Source organism: Typopeltis vanoorti, chromosome 21 (genome assembly GCF_054136105.1).
Source record: "Typopeltis vanoorti isolate ZY-2024b chromosome 21, IOZ_Tvanoo_1.0, whole genome shotgun sequence".
In the NCBI taxonomy this organism is placed as follows: Eukaryota; Metazoa; Arthropoda; class Arachnida; order Uropygi; family Thelyphonidae; genus Typopeltis; species Typopeltis vanoorti.
In genome coordinates, this window is record NC_143569.1 from 81,200,524 (window position 1) to 81,206,526 (window position 6,003).

Consider the following 6,003-nt stretch of genomic DNA (forward strand, 5'->3'; position numbering starts at 1 on the left):
ATGGTCGAGGAAAACCATAAGAGAATCATGTCCATGGCTCCAAATAATGAAGACATCATCTACATAGCGTTTCCAAACTTTAGGTGTTAAAATAAAGGAAGAGATAGCCTTGGTTTCAAAATCCTCTAAGTAAATATTTGCGAGTACAGGGGATAAAGGATTACCCATAGCCAGTCCATGATTTTGTTTGTATATATTATCTTGAAATTTGAAGTAACCGGACCTGATGCAATGTGTAAGCAAGGCTAACATTTTTTTGGATAACTTGTCCTTGAGTAATGTTAAGACTTCATCTGTTGGGACATTAGTGAACAAAGAAGTTATGTCCAAGCTAGCCATGATGTCATCTTCATTAACTGTAATATCCTTGATGTATGTAACAAATTCTGTAGTGTTCTCGATAAAGGATGGTGACTTGTCTGAAAAACCTTTTAGGTATTTGGCAAGATATTTTGAAAGGTTGTATGTCGGAGAATTGATACCTTCTACAATTGGGCGTAATGGGGTGTTCTCTTTATGGATTTTAGGAACACCATATATGCGAGGAATTAACGGATGGAGAGAGCGTAGAGATAAGCAAATGTTTCGGGATAATTCAGTTGTTGTTTTTGATAAGTTGTTTGTATGATTTTGAAGTTCACGAGTTGGATCTCTCTCTCTCGAGTATTGAGTAGGTATCATTATGTAGTAATTCAAGCATTTTATTCTGGTAATCTTCAGAGTTGAGGATGACTGTTGCATTGCCTTTATCAGCAGGAAGGATAATTATAAATCTGTTATTTTTTTAAACTTTTAATAACTTTGCATTCTGTTGAAGTAATGTTATCTGCAGGTGGTTTTGCGTTAACAGAAATCCTAAATCCTAGAAATGAAGTCCTAACATTACTCAAGGACAAGTTATCCAAAAAAATGTTAGCCTTGCTTACACATTGCATCAGGTCCGGTTACTTCAAATTTCAAGATAATATATACAAACAAAATCATGGACTGGCTATGGGTAATCCTTTATCCCCTGTACTCGCAAATATTTACTTAGAGGATTTTGAAACCAAGGCTATCTCTTCCTTTATTTTAACACCTAAAGTTTGGAAATACTATGTAGATGATGTCTTCATTATTTGGAGCCATGGACATGATTCCCTTATGGTTTTCCTCGAACATCTCAAATAGCCGACATCAAAGTATTAAGTTTACTGCCGAGCTTGAAACGGATAATTCCTTGCCTTTTCTTGATGTCAAACTGACTCGCTCTTCTGGTAAACTCAAAATATCGATATATAGAAAGCCTACACACACACCAACAGATATCTGCATAGTCAGTCCCATCACTTCCCTCCTCATAAGCTTGGAATAATTTCCACCTTGGGACATAGAGCCCATTCTCTTCTGGATGACCCAAATGAACTTCTTACAGAAATAAACCATCTGAAAACTTCTTTCGAAGTTAATGGATATTCCAAGAGAATCATTGAAAAATTCCTTCTTAATCCTCCTAGACATCACTCAGAAGAAACAAATAGATTCAAAGGCAAAATATCTATTCCTTACATAAGTACAGTTTCACATAAATTAGCAAAAGTTCTAAGAAAATACAATATCAGAACCTTGTTCACTCCACTTCCAAAGATCCGTTTCTTAATAAGCCGCCCAAAACCTTGTCATTATCAACTCAAATACCCAGGTGTATATAAAATATTGTGTGATTGTGATATTCCTTATTTTGGGCAGACAGACAAATCTGTCGAATTGCGTATGGAAGAACACATGAGGGACATTACTTACAAGAGACAGCGAGCCAGTGCATTATCAAGTCATATCCTTTTCTCGGCTAATCCTAATGATGAAAACCAAAGTCGCAAAGTCTGCTGGGAAAAATCTACTAACATCTTCCATTGCAATGATGAACTAGAGAGAAAAATCGTGGAATCTAGAGAAATCAGCTTCAATCCTGTTCATCTAAATAATAACTTCAGCTACAACCTCCCAGATTGTCATTCAGCTGTAATCATGTACTGATGTTCACGAGATGCTATTAGCACGCACTTTCCCAACAATACAACTAACGAAAGAACAGCTTTAAATACAACCACAATGATTTAGTGTCAATTATGTATAGAGACTCTCTATGATGGTCATAGTTTATTTAAGCTTCAGTGTTTTAGTGTTTTTTTCTTTTATAATGTCACCTGATGAAGGCTGTTACAAGCCTTCATCAGGTGACATTATAAAAGAAAAAAACACTGTTACAAGCCGAAACTAATCGTGTTTTGATATTAAAACCTTTTTACTTAAATCTCGGTTCTAGTCATTCAATTCTTTATAAAAATATGTATGTTAACCAAGTTAATGATCATTCTTTCATATATATATATATATATATATATATATATAAATAACGTAAAAAAATAAAAATAACAAGTAAAACACATTTTGCGAGATTTTTACAGGAACATATGCTTATTTTTTTTCTTCCCAAATATCAGTATTTTATTAACCTGGAACTTAATATCATTATGGTTCAGTATCTTTTTAAATGATTTCCATGTGGTGTTTCCCAGAAACGGTCAATATATAAGTGAAAAGATGACTGTATTTTAATTAAGTTTCTCTATATTTCTGCTTATCCAATAAAATCACTACTGTTCATTTAGTAGAATTTCTGTATCCATACCAAACAAACAATTTGTTACAGTGCATTTCCTCTAAAATAGCATTGCTGCTATAGAACTTTGGCCAGGACTTTTCAATAGTTTTCACAGCAAATGAATCAATTTTCAACAATAGTATCTGAAATAGTAAGAACTGGCTGTATCATTAATGTAATCAAAAAAAGTAATATTTTCATTAACACCAATCAAATCCAGCTGATAATAATAAATAAAACCAGTTGATAATTAACAAGATTATCAATTTTTAACAGCAAAAAAGAATTATTAAAATTATCAACATACCTTATGTAAATTAAATTCAAACAAAGGTTCATTCTCTCCCCCTCTTAGTTTTCGCTCCACAATTACTTTGCCAAAAGCTCCTCGTTCAACAAGAGGTTTTTCTTGCCTAAATCTTCAGTAAATAAAAAATATAGCATAACAGATCATCAGAAAACACGCAATCATATATAACTGATTTTTCATCAAAATGGCATGTGTTTAAAAACTATGATAAAATTTTATAATAATAAAATAAAAAGAATAGGAATAGAAAAAGACGGTAGAAGAATATGAATTAAAACTACAGGTTCATTTTCATCTTGAGGTAAATGGTATTAGACACAATACCACAAGAATAAATTAATAAGGCATTTCTTTATCTACTAATATTTTAGTGAAAAGGGAGAGAAAGAGTTTATTCACTCTAGTCCATTCAGTTGTTATATTTTTCCTTTTCATGTAAAATAACTCGTATATACAATATGAAAAATTGAAATATGTCTATGAGAAAGTAGAACTTATCAAATGAAAGATCTCTGTTAGATGTACTTTAAACACTCTGAGATGTAATATCAAAACTAACAACATCTGACTTTTTTTATACAGAAGGTGGAGTTACAAAGGCAAGTGGTTTTGCTAATTTCTTAGCAAGTTTGTCAGTAGGACTGTCAATACTATAAGCCAACGGTGGCCAAATCAGCTTGCAAGCCACATGTGGCTTTGAGGTTGTTCACTGCAGCTGTTGAAATTTTGGTTATTATTGTATTTATCATAAAGAACAAAATTCATGATAGTTAAATGATATAGTTCTGGGTGAGAGGCACCAACAGGATAATGTAATTAACACTAATCACTACTCACATAACTTACCCTGCAGGCACTGTGTTTTGACAAAGTGAAAGTTACATAACCTCTCAGATGGTTATTTTAAATGAACAAAGTATAAGAAATATATAGATAGATGGAAATATGAAGAAAATAGTGTTTAACTACCCAAACGCATAAAATATATCAAAAATATATGCTTCATATCCATATTATTTCTATGATATATAAAGATTATATTGACTCCAATGGACACATTCATCCCTGTAATTATGGATGTGTGTTCATGTCAAGGCTGGTATGGTAATTAAACAGCAATAGAAGGAAAGCTTTGCCTTCACTGTTAAGGGTGAGAAAACTGTCTTTTTTTTTCATCAGGTGACAGAGAAGTTAGGTTGTAATAACGTTTTTTTGAAAATATCTCGTGGCTCACAAATATTGAAAAATATTCAATGTGTCTCTTTGGGCCTAGGAAACTTGACCACCTCTACTATAAACTGTTGTTTCTCCCTCCCCCCCCACACACACACCTTCATCAAATTCCTACATAGAACACTTATAGAATGAAAAACTCGACAACTACATTCAGAGATGGCTTCACTAAACAGATGATGTGATTGCAGTTTGGTCTCCCATGGTCCAATCGATGTTAGATTCATTTTAACAGATTTAAACCACATCCTAAAATACACTTCATAAGATAAAAAGAATCAAGTAACTGCCTGCTCTTCGATACATTAGTCACATCCTTCAAATGGTTCATTATTTCTTCCTCTTTATAGAAATTCAACACACACACACACACACACCAGAAAACACCTACACAAACAATCACACAACCATTCAAGCTCACAATATAGTATCCTCTAAACACTAACAGAGTCTTGGCTATCTATTCCAATGACACCTTTTCCACATATTTTAGACAATGGTTACAATCCCTTTAAAACAAATATTATATTCTCTCCCTTTCAAAGACCTACACATATCCTATATTTGGAGTACATTTGGAAAGATAGTCTAAAGGTTAAACATAACTTCCACACTACATTCAAACCACACAAACTAACAACTTCATTCATTTAAAGATAAGCTTTCTGTGCCTATAGACATGAAGATTGTTAACACTGTCTTGGAGGGGGGAAAAAAAAAACATTTGCTCGGTGAGATCTTTCTGAGCAATAAATATAAAATGTTATATTCAGGCAATGATGACAATCAAGGAAAAGAAGGAGTAGCCATAGTATTCAACACAAAATACAAGGCTCACCTTCTTGGATGGCAGGCAGTGTCAAGTAGAGTGATTTGGACAAATATCAGAATGGGGAACTGGACAATGAGACTTATTTGTGCCTATGGTCCCACACAAGGTTCTACTAAGGTAGAAGTGGAGAATTTTTTGAGGCTCTAGAGAAAGCTACTGACACTATGAAAAAGGAAAAGTTGGTCCTTGTTGGGGATCTAAATAGAAGAGTAGGAAGTGATTGTCAGACATACAAAAATGTTTTGGGAAAATTTGAAGAAAAGAGCAAAGCTAATAATAATGGCAAATACCTGTTGGATTTCTGCTCAGGACATGGACTGGTTATTACTAACACCATGTTCCAACATAAAAATATGCACAAATTCACATGGAGAGAAGAGGCAAAGAATAAGAAAAGTCTCATTGACTATGTTATTGTTGATAGTGGTGTTTTCTCCCTGGTACAGGACATCAGAGTGTACAGAGGATTTGAAATTGGAAGCGATCACTATTTAGTATTGAGAGGATAAAATTGAATTTCATATTGAAAAGAATGCCATGTAAGAAGGTTTTAAAGCGATAAAAGTTGAGCAGCTCTCAGATGTGAACTGTAGACTAAAATACACAAAGATTATTGAAGAAAAAATGAAAGAGTTTGAGAACAGGAATCAAACCTTGGAGATTCAGTGACAAGCATTGAAGAAAACCATGATTGATTCAGCTAGAGAGGCACGTGATGAAGTTGTCTGCAAAGATAGAAAAATTAGAACTCCATGGTGGACATAGGAAGTTAAAGAGGCAGTGAAGGAAAAGAAGAAAGCATATCAAAAGTTCCTGACAAATAAGTCAGCTTGTGCTCTTAGAGAATACAGAGACAAATGTAAGAAAGCGAAACACTGTGTAAAACTAGCTAAACAAAAGTGATGGGAGGACTTTGGCAGGAACCTAGAAAATAAATATCAAGAAGGTGGTAAAATATTCTGGAGGTTGTTGAAGATGCTTAGG